The sequence below is a fragment of the Paralichthys olivaceus genome, chromosome 8, assembly GCF_024713975.1.
Source record: "Paralichthys olivaceus isolate ysfri-2021 chromosome 8, ASM2471397v2, whole genome shotgun sequence".
Lineage (NCBI taxonomy): Eukaryota > Metazoa > Chordata > Actinopteri > Pleuronectiformes > Paralichthyidae > Paralichthys > Paralichthys olivaceus.
The window spans coordinates 4,834,268-4,853,250 of NC_091100.1; positions in this window are offsets into that span (position 1 = coordinate 4,834,268).

Consider the following 18,983-nt stretch of genomic DNA (forward strand, 5'->3'; position numbering starts at 1 on the left):
GTGCACATCAAAAAAGCAGTTTCTCATTTCTTTGAACAAGTTGCAAATGCTTTGGTACATCCATACAAATTATAATGTACAGTTCTCTGCTGTTTCCTACATTATTGTTGGTCAAAATGTATTATAATGGGTCTCTGTTGAATAGTCTCACCCCCCCCACACAACATTTAGGCATTAGTTCATCGCTAAAGTCTTTACATGAAAAAAGGTTGAACAAGTTGTCATAATATGTCACGCATCTTTCTATATTTCTATACATTTCCATTAGATTTTTTTTTCTAAATCTGTCCTGAATTGGTAAATTGCTTCCAGGCACGTCAGGAGGTGTAGGAAGGCTGCACTGTAAATCCTACAGCACTGCATGTATAGTTTTCCCTAAGGAGATTGTCCTATGTTCACATTTCTTCTTTGTTTCTGTTTGTTTCTGTCTTTTCCTTTCTGTATCGCAGTGACACGGTCTGTCAACAAATTACAGTACGAACAGTAAAAGCGTAAATGTGAATCTTGTCCAATCTCCCACATGCACTAAGGTGTAACTTCCAATTTACAATAATTGTCCTCAAAACTTTAGCCATACTTTACATCCGAACATCCCTCCAGAGTACACTGTTATATTGACAACATGACTTAACAATTTGACTGTCTGATCCCTGACGGCACTGACATGCTCATTGACACAGATATTTACTTTTGAGAGATGAACTAAGGATTTTGAGCAGGAGACTGGCTTTTGCAGGTCTTCCATGGTGTTTTGCTATTTGTGCGAATTGTTTTGAGAAATGCACTTACTGTTTTGCCAATGTCGAGGATGATTCGAGGAATGTGCCAAAGCGACTGAGAAAAACTGTAACAGAGTTGTTCGTTTGATCCAAAGGGGACATCCACCACAGGAGGGGGCTGCTCTCCACAGTTTCAGCTGAGTTGCTTTTAGAGGGTCCCTCCTTGCTTCATTTCACACACATGCTCACGCTCTGTGACTTCTGAGGACATTACATTGTCTTACATTCATTTCCTGGAGATTTACCTTAACCAGAGCTACCAGTTGCTTCACACTAAGTCCCCCCCCTAAGCCTATTACCTCAATGTAAACTGGACCGTACCATAACCGTAGACGTGTCTTCACTTTACTCGGCCTTGGAACGACCTACCTGAAGAGGTCAGGCCTCGCAGAGTCGCTGACTTCTTTTAAATCACTTTTCAAAACCCATTTTTATAGACTTGCTTCCATGTGATGTCGTTATTTAAAAATCGTTTTCTTCTTACCTTTCATTTTACCTGTTCATTTATTTTTATTGTCACATCATTACTTTTATGTGTTGAAGTTTTCATGTGACATTGCTTCTATATTTACTCATTTTATTTGAACACCACTGTTTCCGAACTGAACGTGGTCCTCTGGCTTCCTTGTCACATCACATCCTGCAGATTGTTATTTCTCTTATATTTACTTTTCTTTCTTTGCTGTCAAAGCACTTTGTAAACTCTGTTTTTAAAAAGTGCTGTATAGATAAAGTTTATTATTTATTACTTTTACATTGAAAAATAGAACGATTTACGTTATAGGGACTTGTCTTCCCATAAGGACAACCAGTCCTCATAACATTGGTCCCCACAACATGACTGATTCCTTGTCACACACATGGCCACATGCTTGAGTTCACTATAAGAGCTCTCCTCTATCGCTATATATTTTTTCTTTTCCATCAGAGCACATCACGCTTTTGCAGCCAAAGTGAACACAACAGGGAAGCTATAGACGAAACGAAAGAAAAGGAGAGAGGGCGGGAACGCAATTCATGGAAAAAGCTGACTGAGACGACACCATCAGCATCAAGTGACTGTGTCCATGTGAGTGTGTGTGGGTGTGTTGTCTGTTTGGATGTCGCCACAATCAACCCTTTTTTTAGAGCAGATAAAAAAATTGAATCGAGGCCACCGGGGGATAAAAGAGGGAACGAACACGTCAGTGAAAAGAAGCAATCTGAAAGGCCGAGTGAAGGTCAAGGAGGACGGGAGGCCGGTGATTTATAATCTAGCAGGTGTGTATAACAATGAGCACTTAAGACTGAAGGAGTCCTGGTTAAAAAAGAAAAGAAAAGAAAGACAGTCTGGTTGTAATGTGACAGTTAGTGGTTCAATAAACATTTTCGCAGCTGTCACACACATGAAAACACACACACACACACACACACACACACACACACACACACACACACACACAAAACAGACACACAGAGGGGTCCCGCTTTTATAACCTGCTCAGACAGTCGTGTTATTGCTCTCCTAATCAAGCGTGAGATTAGGTGGCAACACACAAGCAAAAACCTGATGTTGACATGTCCTGTGCCATTTTCATCACACACACACACACACACACACACCCAACACACACACACGCTCTGTGTTTACTGTAAGCCGATCCTTCTGTGAACAGAGACTGATTTGCTTTCAGGCCGAACAGAGAAATGACTGATGTGGTTTATCACTTTATAAATGTTCGACGGGAAAGAGGCAGAGATTTACAGGAGACAGTAACAGATAAAAGTTTTTCAGATTTGTGGAAATGTAACAGATAAGTAAGAACTAAGAGATTGATGGCAATTTAGTGAGAGGAGTTTTTCTGGCTGGCTCTCTCCGGTCCGGTTCTTTGCTTTGAAGGAACTTGTGGGAGGATGAGGGGTTTGACTGAAAAGGAGGACCGCAGTGAATCTCAGCTCGGAGACGAGGAGGACAGATGCCGGCCCTCCCTGAGGTGAGACACATAAAATCAATTTATCATCTCCCATCACCAATGTTCACAAACAACCTCATTCATCATATTTTGGAAACTAAACATATCCCACATGCTGCTTCTTCTGAAATCCCAGTTATTTGCTGTGGAGGCGACTGGAAATCTAAAACTAAACACCAATGGTCTGCACAGTGTCACAATCCAAATTTGTCTTGGCGACTGTGAGACATTCAACACAAACACAGACTCAACATTTAGTAGAATTCACAGAAAATGAAATATTCTTGCAACCCACTAAAACTGAAATACACAAAAGGCTTCAACAGAAGAGAAAATGTGATTTATGGTTATAAAGCTACACTAATCAATACTGTTACATTGAAAAATATCTTTCAACTTACTTTACATAATGTCAGAGACATTTATCGTTTGAATTTGCCAACAAAGAATTTTAAGCATTTTTATGCTCAATGTGTTGATTTACCATTTTCATTTCCAGTATTCTCATTTCAGATGCCAGCAATTTTCTGTTTAATCCACTGTACACTTCATTCCAAAAGGCACAGATTGTAAGGAGCTGGTGAGCAAAGTGAAATATTGAGCAGCTCACGGAACTGCTAGAGACCAGAACAGAACTAAATGAAGGATGAATATTGGACTAAAATTCATCAGGTGACCAACATGTGTCCAAACGGATGGTGACGTCACTGCATGGCTGCTGGATGCTGCAAAACTGTCTCAAAGGTTATTTGATTGCAGGTTTCATCTCATAAACAGCTACGTGCGTGAATCTGACTTTATTCTTTCTTACAAATGTTATTCTGAAAACTTAATTCCAGCTCGTTCCTTCAGATGGTCTCTCTCTGCTTGAAGTTGGACTGTCAGCTCGTGAAAGACCTGCAGGTGAGAGTGATCAAGATTTTGTCCTGGGAACTGATGTGACCTGTAATGTGACCTCTGTCATGCAAGATTCAATGTGGTGTTAACTATTTAGCTTTGTTGTTTGTGAAACTTGCTCCAATGTTGAGGTCGATCTAAGAGCCTTAAAACTATAGCAGCTAAAGATGTGGCTGGATAATGTTTTTATTATTTATGTAACACACGTGAAGGTGTGAGGTGACACCAGAGCAGCATGAGGATGTTGCACCTCCCGTTTTGTTTATTGGCCTCGGAATGAACGTAGGTGTCTGCAGTTGTTTTCTCTGTGTTACATATAAAACAAAATCATCAACATGGGGGATTTTATTGACTAAACAGACACATACACACGCGCTGGGCTGAACATTGGTTGATGATAATCACAGCCTGTGATGGTACTCACTGCCACAGTCATTTTATGAATCACTTCCAATTTCCCAGGCCTCTGACTCTGCAGGATAGTGGGCAGTTACCATCCAGCTTCCTCAAAACCTGCTCATGCTACTCCCACTTCTAATGTTCAACACCAACACGAGATGGATGGATAGAGAGAGATAGATAGATAGATAGATAGATAGATAGATAGATAGATAGATAGATAGATAGATAAATAAATAGATAGATAGATAGAGAGACAGACAGATAGATTGATAGAGAGATAGATAGATATAGATAGAGAGACAAACAGACAGAAAGACAGATAGATAAATAGATAGATAGATAGATAGATAAACGGATAGATAGATAGATAGATAGATAGATAAACGGATAGATAGATAGATAGATAGATAGATAGATAGATAGATAGATAGATAAATAGATAGATAGATAGATAGATAGATAGATAGATAGATAGATAGATAGATAGATAGATAGATACATAGATAGATAGTTAGATAGATAAATAGATAGACAGACAGATAGATAGATAGATAGATAGATACATAGATAGATAGTTAGATAGATAAATAGATAGACAGACAGATAGATAGATAGATAGCCAGACAGATAGATTATGTATATGATCGACTTCAATGCTTCCAACCACAGCAGATGTGACCTGACAGGCAGCTTAATCAACATTTTTCAAAGAGGATTTTTTGGAGAATATCTCCAACTCTGCAGATCCCAGCTTCAGAAACCTCGCCAGTCGAGGGACACGCACATATTTTTCAACAACTCAGCTCACCTGTTTTCAAAAGAGTCTGTGGTTCGAAATGATGGGTTTTTAAAATTACCACTACGCTGGTTTTGACGCCAAAGTCTAAATAGAGTGCTTTTCCAAAACATTTCCACAGAGATGCTCAAATAATGTTTCTCAGTTGCCACCTCATTTAACTGAAAAATGGCCTTTAGGCACGGCTGGGTCTAGATCTGCTGCCTGTTCTGATTGGATAGACCTGATGAATTGATCCATTTTTAAACCAAACACAACATTTGAGACAAATTACTGAATTTGAAAGGACAAAGGGACAAATAATACTTTTTCCACAGAAGTCCACTTGTAAGATCTTTTAGCTTGAACTTTTTGTTTTTGTTTTACTTCCTCTTGTTGTTTCATATGTGTCGGTGCAGTTATGATCTTGACAGACACTTCAACGTACATCTGTGTGATAAGAACTGCCTAAAATAATAGAAACCATCTTTGAGGAAAATGCACTTTGACTTTTTCTCTCATCCACCTGCACAGAGGAGGCGGGGTTTGTAAGTTATACAGCAGCAAACAATAAGGGGGTGATCAAGATGATTTGGCTTTACTTTTGGGAGCTGTCGTCCATCTTTATTGTCTATAGTTTATATTTTAAAGTGACACCTCTATCACCATTGAAATGTTCACTGCAGGGAGATGGTTGAATGGTCCCCATCTCAGATTAGAAACATAGATGATCAGATACAAAGACGGAAGAAAACTAGACAACACAGATGCCTACTTCAAGAGTCACATTAATTACTATTGTCTCGGAACTTCCCACACATCGTTCCTTCATGTGCATCGGTTTCTTCTGCAGCTCAGCAGAGGTCACATGAGTTTGGAAGATTCATTTTGCTTCAGGTTTTTGACATTTCAACCAAACGCATACGTGTAACTGATTAAAAGAAACGGAAGCTGTGCATGTTGGCTCAATGGACACACTCAACCATGTTTTAATGCGTGTCAGAACTTAAAGCCAAAAATCCGAAATTAACATTTTTCAATTAAGACCCGTGTGACATTCTAATATTATTCTGCTTTTACAAACTTTCCTTGGACGTGCATACATTCCATTTGGAATATGAGTCACAGATAAACTGATGGGAAACAAGAAGAACGCTATTTTGTTTTTGCCGGAGTTGTTACAGTACGTTACATGAGCGCACCTAAATAAAAGGGAAGAGAGTTTTCCTGCAACACAACAATATCAGCTTGGACAGATGGGAAACTCATCGTCACTGACTGTGTTGGCCTGCAGCAGTCTCTCTGTCCCATCACTATTTTCTGCACATTTCACTTTGATGTGTCCTTTCTATATATATATATATATATATATAAATATATATATATATATGAGAGTTGATTCATGCACAGTAATAGCTCCTGCATCTTTGAGTTCCTTGATTCCTCTGTGTGACGTAAAATGTGATAACAACACCCTGAGTCATCGCTGGATGAAAGTTATATACATACAAAGGTATAAATGTCAAATTGCAATTTACAGGGCAGTTTCTCACTGAGTATTGGTTTAATTGGATTTATATCAGAATACTGCTCCGCATTTAAACACATCATAGGGATGGATGTTAACACAATAGTCAGCGTGTGTAGGTTTGTGTGAGTCAGTGAGAAAATCAACTTAATCAAAAGAAGAAGTTGTTTGTTTAATTGGCGTTTTAATGAAGCGACTGTCTGATGTTTAAGTATATTTTCTGTATGTGACGGTGCTCAATTATCTAAAGCTGGTGCGTGGGAAGAGCATGTGCGGTATATGAATATGCACACACACACACACACACACATGGATAAGTAGGATAAGTACCTTCCCACACAGTGCATTATTTGGCCATTCAGAGCATCAGTCAGTCACTCAGGAAGCTGAGGAGCCATCTACTTTGATGTCAGTCACTCCATCAGTTGGTTGATCAGTCTCGCAACCAGGCGTTAGATACGTATATACAGAGATGAAGGGAACCATCAGTTTGTCTTCTGCATTTATTACATCTGTATTTCTTCATGCTCCTGAAAGATTTCAGATACTGGCAGAGCGAAAGTGGAGCAGATCCACTGGAAATCGTGAAATATAAATAGTCTCTGTTTTTGAGATGCACATCATCACTCCTCCACTGTTGACATGTTTGTTACCGTCTCGACTTTGTGCTGCCCTCTAGAGGATTTGTTGCTTAACAACCGTAACAACGTAAAGGTGTTGCGTGGGCAGTGACTGTTCATCATTTGAAAGGGACGTGTCTCTTTGTGTACATGCAGGCAGCGCGAAGGAGGAAGGAAATGTCAGTTTCTGCGTTGGCTCACCACCGACACCAGACTGAAATATCACAGTTTCATTAGCACAGCTCACACACACACATTCACACAGCTCATCTATACAGCGCCTCACTATCACTCGGATGCACATATTGACCATCTGATGCACCGTTGTCATGGGCAACTTGGGGCTCAGCATCTCTAGGACACTTCTACATGTGGACTGGAGAAGCCACCGACCCTCCAACGATTGGACGTTAGTGTTTCCCAGAGGATGAATCTTATTTAGTTTGGTGATCCCTTCACTTTGTTTGGAATTGACAGGTGCAGGGTTGAATGAAAAGTTTCATCAAGCTTGGATTGCCATGAAGTTTAGTACAAACATTCAAGAAGACGAACAAAAACACACGGCCGTTCATCGACTTTGCCCCCGATGACACCATGAGATCGTAATTTTTAAGCAAACTGTCTCATCACCTATAGCCTGCTACGAAATCTGGTACAGACAGTCATGTCCTATTTAAAATAAACTGCTACTGCTTTGGTAGCCACCCCTGAATTTTTCCCCTGGTGTAATTAGCTGTTCGGGATTTTAACTAAATACCTGCAGAAGTGACCGTGACGTCCTCATTATCCTCTGCTGCTGTTCTTGTTAAATGAAATGTGGAAAATGTTGAGCTAAAATCAAATGGCATTTTCTTTGTGTTTGTGAAGCTCTGATGAAAAAAATTTAAAAGTGGAAAGTTTTTACAGTGAATGGGAGGAAAGAAAAAGAAAAATGGAGCTTTATCATAAAAAAGCTGAGGATACTTATCATATCGTTTAAAGGCTTAATCATCTGCGGAAAGTGAAGAAACCCCAAAGCAATGGTTGCTTATCATCAGATAGATGTGTGCAGATAGGAAAGAAAATATGTTTTACTAGATTCCATTCTGCTCATGAATTTTTCAACCACCGCAAGAACTGTATTGATTCAAAAAAATATTCTCTGGTCTTATTACATAACTTAGTATTCATGTGTGTTTGGTGTCCTCCCTTCACCTCCGTCGTCTCTCCCAGGAAACTTCTCTTCCTCTGTCCTCACTCTGTGATATCAATCTCTCCTCCTTCGCATTAGTGTATTATGATCCTACCTTTTGTCTGTCTGTCTCAATCTGTCTGTCTCAATCTGTCTGTCTCAATCAGCGTCAGGGCTTCAACCAGCTTCTCAGCTGAAGCCTGAATTACATTTCTTCATCATGGCGTGGGTCGCCTCAGGGTTTGGAATTAGCTTGCAGCAAGTGGTGCTGCTGTTGTGCTATAGATTGAGTTGAATGTGATGGCGTGCCTCCAGATGTGTGTAATCTTGAGTCTAGAGCTCTATACATCACAGCAAGGAGTTCCAAAGTGACACGGTTAATGTTTTATTGCATCATTTACAATAATAATAATCCTCGGCATCATCAGTGTAACTTTTTAACTTTATTTATATCCAAAAAATATTCAAAATAATTTAGAATTAAGGACAAAACACATAGAACAGCATGAAGGTAAGTGTTAAAAGAAGACATTTTAAAGTAACGAATAAAAAAAATCACATGCCACAACTTTAATAATAGTAATAACCAATACATTCATGTTTAACAGTGACAGTCAAGAACATTCCTGCTGAGGAAACACGTACAAGGCACAAAAAAACAAATCACCCAGGCGACGTTTTGCGCCTAAACCTGTTCTATGACTTTCACCACAAAACAGATAAAGGCAGTTTGTGTCGGTATAGAGAATAGAATACATACAAATAGGCTCTTCTATCTATCTATCTGTGTGTGTGTGTGATGAAAAACTGAGAGGGAAGAGAATTTATGGTAAGTCACACACACACACACACACACACACACACACACACACACACACACACACACACACAGGGTTAATCTAATTTGGCCTTGTGTTGGGGGAGGATTGTGAGGTAGCTTGAATTCAGCCTTGAAGGGAAAGAGAAGCGACGATGGAGGAATGGTGGGGGGGGGGGGGGGGGGGGGGGGGGGGGGGGTGTGATGTGCGATCATGTATCTGAAGAGTTTATTACACATGCTCAAAAGACAGATTGATTATAGGCTGTAAAGTGACAGCCAACACGTCACGGCCTTGACTTACAGTGTCAGACACGAGCAGGAAATGAGATCGTGTTTTACTGGAGTGCAACAGTAGTGCACGCATATACACGCCATAACACACACACACACACACACACACACACACACACACACACACACACACACACACTCACAAACACACGGAAATTCATTCATGTCCAAGAGATGAAATTCCACATTTGTTCATTAAAATCACTGTCAGAAATGTAGTACGATATAGAAGAGCAGAAATGTGTCATTTCACACTGTGTGTGTGTGTGTGTGCGTGTATTTCAGCTTCTATGACAGAAACTTGTCCGCTCCCTTTCACTTTTTTGGCAATTGCAAAACATTGTCATGAGTTTCATTGGAGCTTTCCATTTGTCTAAAGCTAATCTTTTCCCCTCACCCGGTGAATTTAATACATTTTGTCTCCCGCTGCTCACAACAATGTTTTACACCAGTTTTGCTAAAGTGAAGGTCCATAACATGCATCTCTTCACAGCCCAAACATATTTGAAATGAATGAATCAACAATCCCCGTAAATGTTATTTGATTTGCACGCAGCGAGAGAGGTGCAAACATGGTGCGTATATTAAATAACTAATTGACTTTCGTGCTTGTTGTGTTGCATTGAAATATTATTCATCAACATTAGTGCATCATTTCAGAGGGCTGTAAAACAACACCTATATTCATTAAAGAAAATATCTCAGTGATGGAGAAAGTGAGAGCTGTTGAGAAGAAATAAGCAGCCGAGCAGTCCGCAGCACAAGCATCACAACTTCAAAAGAGATTATAAATAGAGAGAGATCACAAGACGGGCTGCCGCCTTTACAACCTCGCACTGAATAGTGCCTGAATTTAAAGATGTTTTAATTTAAATCTGCACTAAAATCATGTTGCAGTGAATGTCGATGCCAAAAGATGAAGATGAAGAACAGATGATGAGTGTGATCTTAAAAACTGGTCTCCAGAAGATTTTGCAAATATTGGTGTGAATGAATAAATCAAAAAAGATTAAATTGTCCCCCAGCCGATCTAATCAATGCTCATTCTAATCCACAGGGGGCATAACTCACAGCTCCAAATAATACTAGACACACTGACCCGGGCTGGAGGCCCCGGTCAAGGCCGGTCTTAATTATTACAGCACTCGTTCCTCGTGGAGTCGGCTGAACTGTCGCCTGTGAGCAAACACACAAACAGACTCAAAGAGCGATTTAATCCCCCCCCCCACACACACACACAGTACGCTTGTCGTTCACAAGAGAGGAGGCTGAGCTAAACTGTGGGTCCACAATCCCAGAGCGAGCTGTTTCTAATCCCAGATGAGATGCTCTATCCTGCATATCTCTTCTCCCGGGAGCGCCTCCTCTGGGCTAACTCGTCCATATATCCCTCCCTTGGCATTTATAGCAGGAGCTGTCGCTCTGCTGTACACTATGTGCACATACACGCTCTTTCTGTTTTCCTATACTCCACATACACACATGCTGTTTATGCACACTGTGCAGTAAAGAGAGCAGTAAATGATCTGAGTTTAGCAACCGATGTTAAGGAAGATTAAAACCCCTTAGATTGTACACACTCATAGATCAGTCCCATAAATATGCCTGATGTTCTCCATTGAGATCCATCAATTGTTATTCCCTGGAGATCACATTATTTATACCACTTGTCCTTTGAGGGTCTCAGGGGGAGCTGGAGCCAATCCGAGATGACACTGGGCAAGAGGTGGGGTCGACCAGCACATCGCCGGGACAACAACCAGAGACAACAACCAGAGGTACCCGTATCTGAACCTTTGTCCAAAATGTAATAGTTTCTGTCTTGGCCCGTTCCACCATATTTTCTGGAAATGAAAGTTCAGTAGTTTTGTGCAGTTGTAATCCAAAGCAGCGGAAAGTGGGCGACAATAAAACTCTTCTGGGTAATTAAGGAAACAAAGACTGTGAGACTTCCTACAGATTTTGTGAAGTTTTAGCCAAATGCAATACTCAGTGTCCTCACTATTTTGGGTTGTCTTCTGCCCACAGAAGCTGCAGCCCACCTTCGGAGCGGCCGTCAGAGCAGTTTGTGAACTGGAGCGTGTGCAGTGCCACGTGTGAGGCTGAATTTCAGGGAGGGATGAATCTTAAAAAAACGTACAATTTCTGGAGATTGTCACGCGGAGGGAGAGATGTGAGCGCTTCTTCATGAGCCGATATGCAAATGTGCTGCTTTTGAGTGTCAACGTGTCAAAGGAAGTCCCAGTCAGTGTGAAAAAAAGAAAATAGGCCAAACTATTGGTAGGAAGCGACTGTTCAGCTGCTCAGTCTGGAGATTTTAGAGGAAACACATCAGTTGATGCTCAGTGGAGCCGAGGACACTTCAGCGAGTTACACAGAAAAAATGAAATTAGCATATGTCCGATGATGAGAGCAGGTATTGATATAGCAGTGAACTTTCTGGATGCTGCTGTTGCATGAAACACATTTGAACTGCTGCTAATGTCACATCTTTATCTCACAACGCAAATTAGATGCTTGTATATTATAGTGTAATATTTAATTAATGCTTCGTTAAGTGATTCTTGGCAAACTATGAATACAACACAGACAAATTATCACCTTTTGCTAAACGCAGATGGGCTAAAACAGTTTGCTGCACATTCAGCAGCTGCAGATTAATGCACAAATTAAATGTCATAACTTCCATCGTTCTGGGGGTGTAGGCAGGTGTCGCTGAGGCATCATATCTTAAAAGGTTGAGCGAATCAAACCAAAACTAGAAGGGTACCAGAGGAGCACATATCTCCGATGAACACATCAGTTCTTAGAGGTGCTTATGTTTTCGTCTGCATTTATTAGCTTGTTTATTGGCACGATTACTCAAAAAACGACTTGACAATTTATCATGAAACCTGGTGGAGGAATGTGTTATGGGTCCGGAAAGAACTGCTTGAATTAAGATGCAAACCAGAGGATGATTCATGGATCTTAATGAGAGGAATCAGGCAGGTTTGTGACTGATATCTATGAGCAAGTGGAATTTAGTGAAGCTTTAAGTGGCTATTGGCGGATGTGTGCACTCCACTTAGTGACTAAGTGACTAGTGACATCGTAGTTCGTAATCAAACATAGAGAAAGTGAAAGTATGTAAATGTTATGGGTTCTCAGGTTCAGGCCCTAACTCTCCTCAAAGAATTCATGGAACAGTGTTTTTGTGTTTCCTGCTGACAAACAGTCAAACTGTTGCTGCAAACGTCCTCGTTGTTTTCAAACCATGAGCGAACCATGAACCATGAGGGATATGAGCCACACGGTCTGTGTTTGTTATGTGGTTGAGACAAACAATGGAGAGAAATTACAACTTACTACTTCCTGCTGCGCTGGGAAGAGCTGGAGCTGTCAGAGGACTCCTTTTGCAAATTGGAGACACTCGGGATTGGCAGCCAAGCACAGATCACTGATATCACTGAAAGATTCTTGGATATTATAATCACAGGACATCTGCTGCTACTGATGCTCTCCCTGAGGACGCACATGGAAGGAATATTAAGGGACGACGAGTGGAGATGCGTAGGTACGGAAACAGTTTTGTTCATAGTTTATCATATTCCTGGGTGAGCTAAAAGCCTGCGATAGGAGGGAAAGCACCAGTTATATAGTCCACACACACACACACACACACACACACACACACACACACACACACAGAAAAACAAACTCATAACTGTGACCTTCAACCAAACACATTCACAGGATCATAATGTGATGTTATGGTTGACAGGTGACCTTTAACCCGCGGACAGTTCATTTGAAACCCTGCAATCTCAGAAAGAGCCTAGCTACACACACACACACACACACACTCACACACACACACACACACACACACACACACACACACACAACATGTAGTAATTACCGGTATATTTATGTTTGAAATTTAACACAACAGCCTACAGCTGAGAATTTCATACCGGCTGCCAGCTCACTGGAGCCACAATTCAATCTATCTTAATATTTAGTCAGTGTGTGTGTTTGTGTGTGTTTGTGTGTCTTTATGAGTGTATTGCAATTAGCCAAGAAAATGTGGTTACTCCGTTGCCTTGGAGCTAAAATTCACGCAGTTACAAGTAGAAATGGATTCCGTACAATAAAAACAAAGACAGTGTTGTACATGTACGCATTGTAAAGTACAAATCAATAGACGGACATTAATCGATGACTCTGTTGAAGTCTAATTTGCGAACAATGCATCATCCGAGACACATGAATAATGCTTCAAAAGATGCAAACATTACAGAACAATACCATTGATTATTGTCTGTTGATTTTTTCTTCAAAATAACGCACACATGCAACATTCACAGATACACACACACACACACACACTGGCTGAGTGCTCCACATTCCTGTGAGTGAATGTAAAAGGAAATACATGCAGCACCATACAGCATAAGCCTCTTACAATGTAATTAACAAACAAACAACACTCCAGAATAGAATATGATGATACGGCACATTTCTCGAATGTTCCCTTCAAACACAAAGCAACTGTGTGCCGTTTGATAAATAAGCCTAATAAAATAAATAAATAAAAACACGGAGCGCGCTGATAAACAGAAACGCTGTGATTCTGGAGCCGAATGTGAAAAACTGTTTCTGTGATCGTCGCAGCACTGACTGTAAAAAGGAAACGGTGTAATCTGAAAATGAGCTTTTCTCGTGTAGCTGGAGGCTAAAAAGTGTAAACTCTGTGTTTGTGGGGCAAACATGCAACAGACTGAGGGGGAAAGTGGGTTATGTGGCTGCTGCCTGAACAAAAGTCGTGACGTTTCTCCTCCTCTGTATTTTCCGTCCACAGTTTTCTGATAACGTCAACTTCACATTTTCCGATTTGACATATTCCACAATTCCAAACTATAACAATTCTCCGAAAAACCAGTTCCGACCTTTGGCCCAGATATTTTACATCACCGTCCCTTTGGTCACTTTTTCACTACAAGCCACATTCACTCATTCACACTCTTTGAAATGGGGATTGAACCACCAATGTTCTGGCTGGTGGACGACCCGCTCTACTTCTTGCATCTAATAAAAGTTATCAGACAGAAATTCATCACTTTTGTTGGAATGTCACCACAGAATTATTCAAATTTAAATATAGTCTCAACACTCACATTGAAGACGTCAGGCTTCACTTGAGGAGAACGGGCTTGAGGTTCAACTTCAGTATAATACTATACTTATAAATACTTAAATATTTCTTGTTCAGTTCATTAAAAATTCATGTTTAATTCAACAAATATCAAGGTTCTGTTTTTACAAGTTTCTGGCAAAGTGAAATCTCTGGCATTTGCAAGCGTGGCTCTAATCAGCAGGGTTCGTATGTGATCGCTGCCAAGGCTCCTTCAGCTCCTGCAGAGTTACCTGGTCATTCTGCTGGAGATGGAGAGATATTTTTCACATTAATGCATTTGGGGCTTGGTCCTGACATTCATTTACACGGCACAGACGGCACATACCCTGAAGCAGTTTGCCAAAAGCAAATAGCTTTGCATAAACATTTAAAAAGAAATGGAAATGAGAAAATATAAAGATCAAAATATAGTGAAGTAAAGAAGACTTGCACATGTTGAAATAAAATCAGAGCTCAGTTAGTTTAGAGGAACGGACAACCTCCTGCCCTCCTGTTGAACAAATACAAAGTGTCTGCCATCGAAGGACGTTGACGAAGTAGAATTTAAAAGTCTTTTCCTACAAATGGCTGCTGGGTTTTTATTTAAGCCTGACATTTGCAATATGGATAGAACATGATCTTTCTCTGCAGATAAATGCAGAGTTACTCTAACCTCTGTCCCGGAATCACTGCAGAGAGCAAAGAATACTATACATCCCTTTGACAGATAGAACAAAATGTTAATACACATTCCTTTCTTAACGTAACAGGTAAAGATGAACTATGTGCACAGACAGGAAGTGACTTTAAGAACTGACTCATGAATGAAACGACAAAATTAGGCCACAAAGTAGAATGATAGTCAATCGTCAGGCACGTTTCATGTTGCAGTGTGAAGATACATCTTATTGAAAACATGTCGTATGGAATTGGAGCTTTATCATTTCATCGTTTTTAAATCAACCATACAATGACAATAAGCACACGCATACATTTACTGCTTCGTTTATTCTAATTAGATTTTTATACCTACGTGTTCTTTTAAAACTCCTTTACATTGTTTGGTTGCATGATTTCTGTTTGTGTGAATATTTTTTACCGAGCTGAGGTTCATAGCATTTCTTTGGTCTCACCTGCACAAACTTAAATTCTTTTTATCTTTGTTATTTTATTCCCATTGTTTTTGTTTTATTGTGCAAATTAAGTTAATAAAGGAGAAACCTTTTTAGTATTGACATGCTGGAGATATCAAAACTAAATGTTTTCTGGAGGGAGACTGCTCTAAATTGAAGCGCCACACATTAGCAATCTTTAGAATAACTTACACTCAGCTTCACACATCATAGAGTTTAGCTTTAACTTCCCCTCAGAGAATTGAGCACATCATATTCTCTGTGTCTGCTTTTTTAATTTCCAGTGTTTAAATCCATAGAGAGAAAGGTGGTTGTCAGGACTTCACTAATATTCTTTAATGAGATTCTCTCTCTACGTGTGTGTGAGTGTACGGGGGAGTAGCCGCAGGTAAACCTCAGGGGGCGTAACAGAAAAGCCACTGTAAGCTAAAACAAAAGTTTCCCTTTAATGCTGCTAAAACGCTTAGCCAGGGGTTTAACTGGGGAAAACGATTCACAACGAGGCCAGTAAGGCAAACCAGGGATACCTGAGGGGAAAGTAATTACAAATCAACAGGTTCTCTCCTCAAAGCTCTAGAGAAACACAGAAAAACTGGAATAACATGACAAGTTTCGCATCAAGGCAACATACGAGTAGTTTTCCAACACCACCATCCAAACTCTTCAAAATGCCCGGTGCCACTCATCCAGCGCTTCAACATGCGGAGAAACCCGAAGCTTGACAGGCCTGACATGGATTGTTGAAGCTGCTCAAGCCACAAGGCGACACTGGGAAGTGGTTTAAAGCACATTCCATTGATTCTATTGTAGTTCGAGCATAAAGCAATGTTATTGGTTTTAAACGAGCTGAAATATCTTATAAACTGCCCAAAGCAGAACTAAAAACACTACTGCCTCCTCTCTGTGGCCTGATTTTGCTCAGGAGCTGCAACAAGGATCCACACCTCATTATTTGCAGAGAGTGAGAGCTGCAGGGAGAAAGACTATACATGCTTCATTCATCTCCTCCAGCAGCGAAATTTAAAACAAACAGAAATTTTGATAAGTGGAGGTTTCAGATTGTGTCGGGGGGGGGGGGCTATCGATGGCTGTCCCCCTCAAGAGTGTGTGGACAGGCTGGAAGGACATTTGCCTGAAGCCCTGCTAAGAAACAGAAAGAACAGCTGTCCTTGACACATACACGGCACACAGATGTCAGTGCATGTGCTCAGACAAAGACATGTGCATGGACACTCACACACTCACTCTAAATCTGTCTATTGTTGCCCGAGGGCACATTTTTTGCAGGACGGGCTCAGGAGAAGCCCTCGAGGCCAGTGCTCTCATATCTCCTGCGCTGTGTGACAGGCATTGGAGGCCTCACGTGAATTTCTAATTGACTATGATTTTCATTTATCCCTGCGTTTGAACACAACAACTTTAATCCTGTACAACTATGAAATAAAACACTATTTTGAAATTTGTTTTTTGGGGGTTGTTTCAATATCCGTCCCCGTCCGTCTCCTGGCCTGTTTGTCCCCCTCCTCTGTTTACATATCTCCATGGAGTCCTGTAGCTCTTGTTAACATAGTAGGCCATTAAATGGGTTCATTTACAACAGACACTGCTTAAATCGAAGCGATAAATCAATGCCACACACACATAAACACTCACATGCATAAACAGATACGGGGTCTTGAGGGAAGGGTTAAAGTGCCGGTGAGTTATGGAAGCTATTAGGTTTGCACCCAAAGCGTTTCTTGCATATTGGTTTCTGTTGCTTTCCATGAAGCTGCTCATCCTTCCCCTCGACTGGTCTTTACACACTAGACGCCTCAAAAGTGCTATGAACAGATCGCTTCGATTAACAGAGCACATGTTAGTGTTGTGTTGACAACTTAAAGACCATATTAAGACGATGACATAAAGAGAAATCAAGCAGAATGGCGCAGGGTTTTAAAAATGTGATCGTCTCCAAATGTTACAGATGTTGTATCCCAGAGTGCTTTCGACACGCAAGACGTTTAAATTCATAGAGAATTTAAACAACATAGATAATTCCGGTGATATCTGCCATCTCAAACTGTAACACTGAAGAAATAGAATTTAGAAATCCTTTCTTAATTTCACAACACACCATAAAGTCTGCTCTTGTCAAAGGAGCCTGGGTGTAAATTAATTGTTCCTGTGGTGAATAATTAGAAAACTGAGTTCACACATCACATATAAACCAATTAATTTCACATTCAGCTCTAAATAGCAGCTTCTTGTCAACTTGTCAAATGTAAAACCTTTTTAATTGGATCATATTTATCTCTCACAAGCACCTGACACCAAATTTGAGCCAATATAGATATTCCTTATGATTGACGCAGTATTAAATGATTTATATGTCTGTCACACCTGATCATTTAACTTTTCTCTGTCATCGTGCAAATATTGGAAATACGTCTTGTTTAAATGCTGAAACCACAAAAATACAACTCTTTTTGTTTTACTTCATCCCTGTTTGTTTCATTCCACATTTCCACTTCAGCGTGAACACGGTGACGTCGGAACAGCGACTTCTCAAACCTCCCGAGGAGCGTGAGAATGAACAGGTCACTTTTAACCCTCAGCTTTCCCCCCTTCACTTTACTGGATATTTTAATTTGCCCTAAGGAACCGACTCCAGCGTTCTTTGCTTTATTGGATTCTGCGTTGGCTTCGAATCGACCTGCGACACTCTTTGGCCTTTGATTCACTATATCCTCAGACTTTCTGAGTTTTTGAACGGAGCCAACTTGGCTTATATCTGGAATATTTTTCTGTTTTAATACAATAAGCTTTGCCTTCAATAGGACTGATTGGATTTCTGTTGAGTAATCATTTGTTTGTTCAGTTGTTCAGCATTAATCTGGTTTATTTTTTGAATCTGTCGCAGACGAGTATTAATCTCCTCTCTTCCAACTTTGAATATTCTCTCAATTCTTCAACTTTGTGTAAATGTCTACAAGTTACGGAACTACACGTATTTCCTGCCGGTGATCAGATTTTAACCGAATATATTTAAAAGCAAGTACTTACTTTTACACAAGTAGAAAAGTTTGTGATTGTGGTTATTTTACTTGAGTGCATTTTTGTCTGTTGATTTGTACTTTCACTGAAGCCAAATCATTTGAATATTGATGAGGAGATGAAGCTAGAAACCGTGACTCTGTCCAAAGGGAACTGAATCCACCCACTCTGAATTAGCTTTACATTCGTAGAAAAACTGAGATGGAACGTTGTCATTTTTCTGTTGTTCTGCAGGATACGTGCCGGATTATTTCTTGGTGCGAAGCAATAACTTCCCAGAGTCTCTGGTGGTCGCCTGCCAACAACCGAGAAAAAGTCCAGCAAGGCAAGGCCAGCCACACCCCCACTGTTCTTACTCTTCATGCTGCGTTAAGTTTTTCCAACTGCTGCTTTCAGCCACTTATGATGTGTTGGTGTCAGT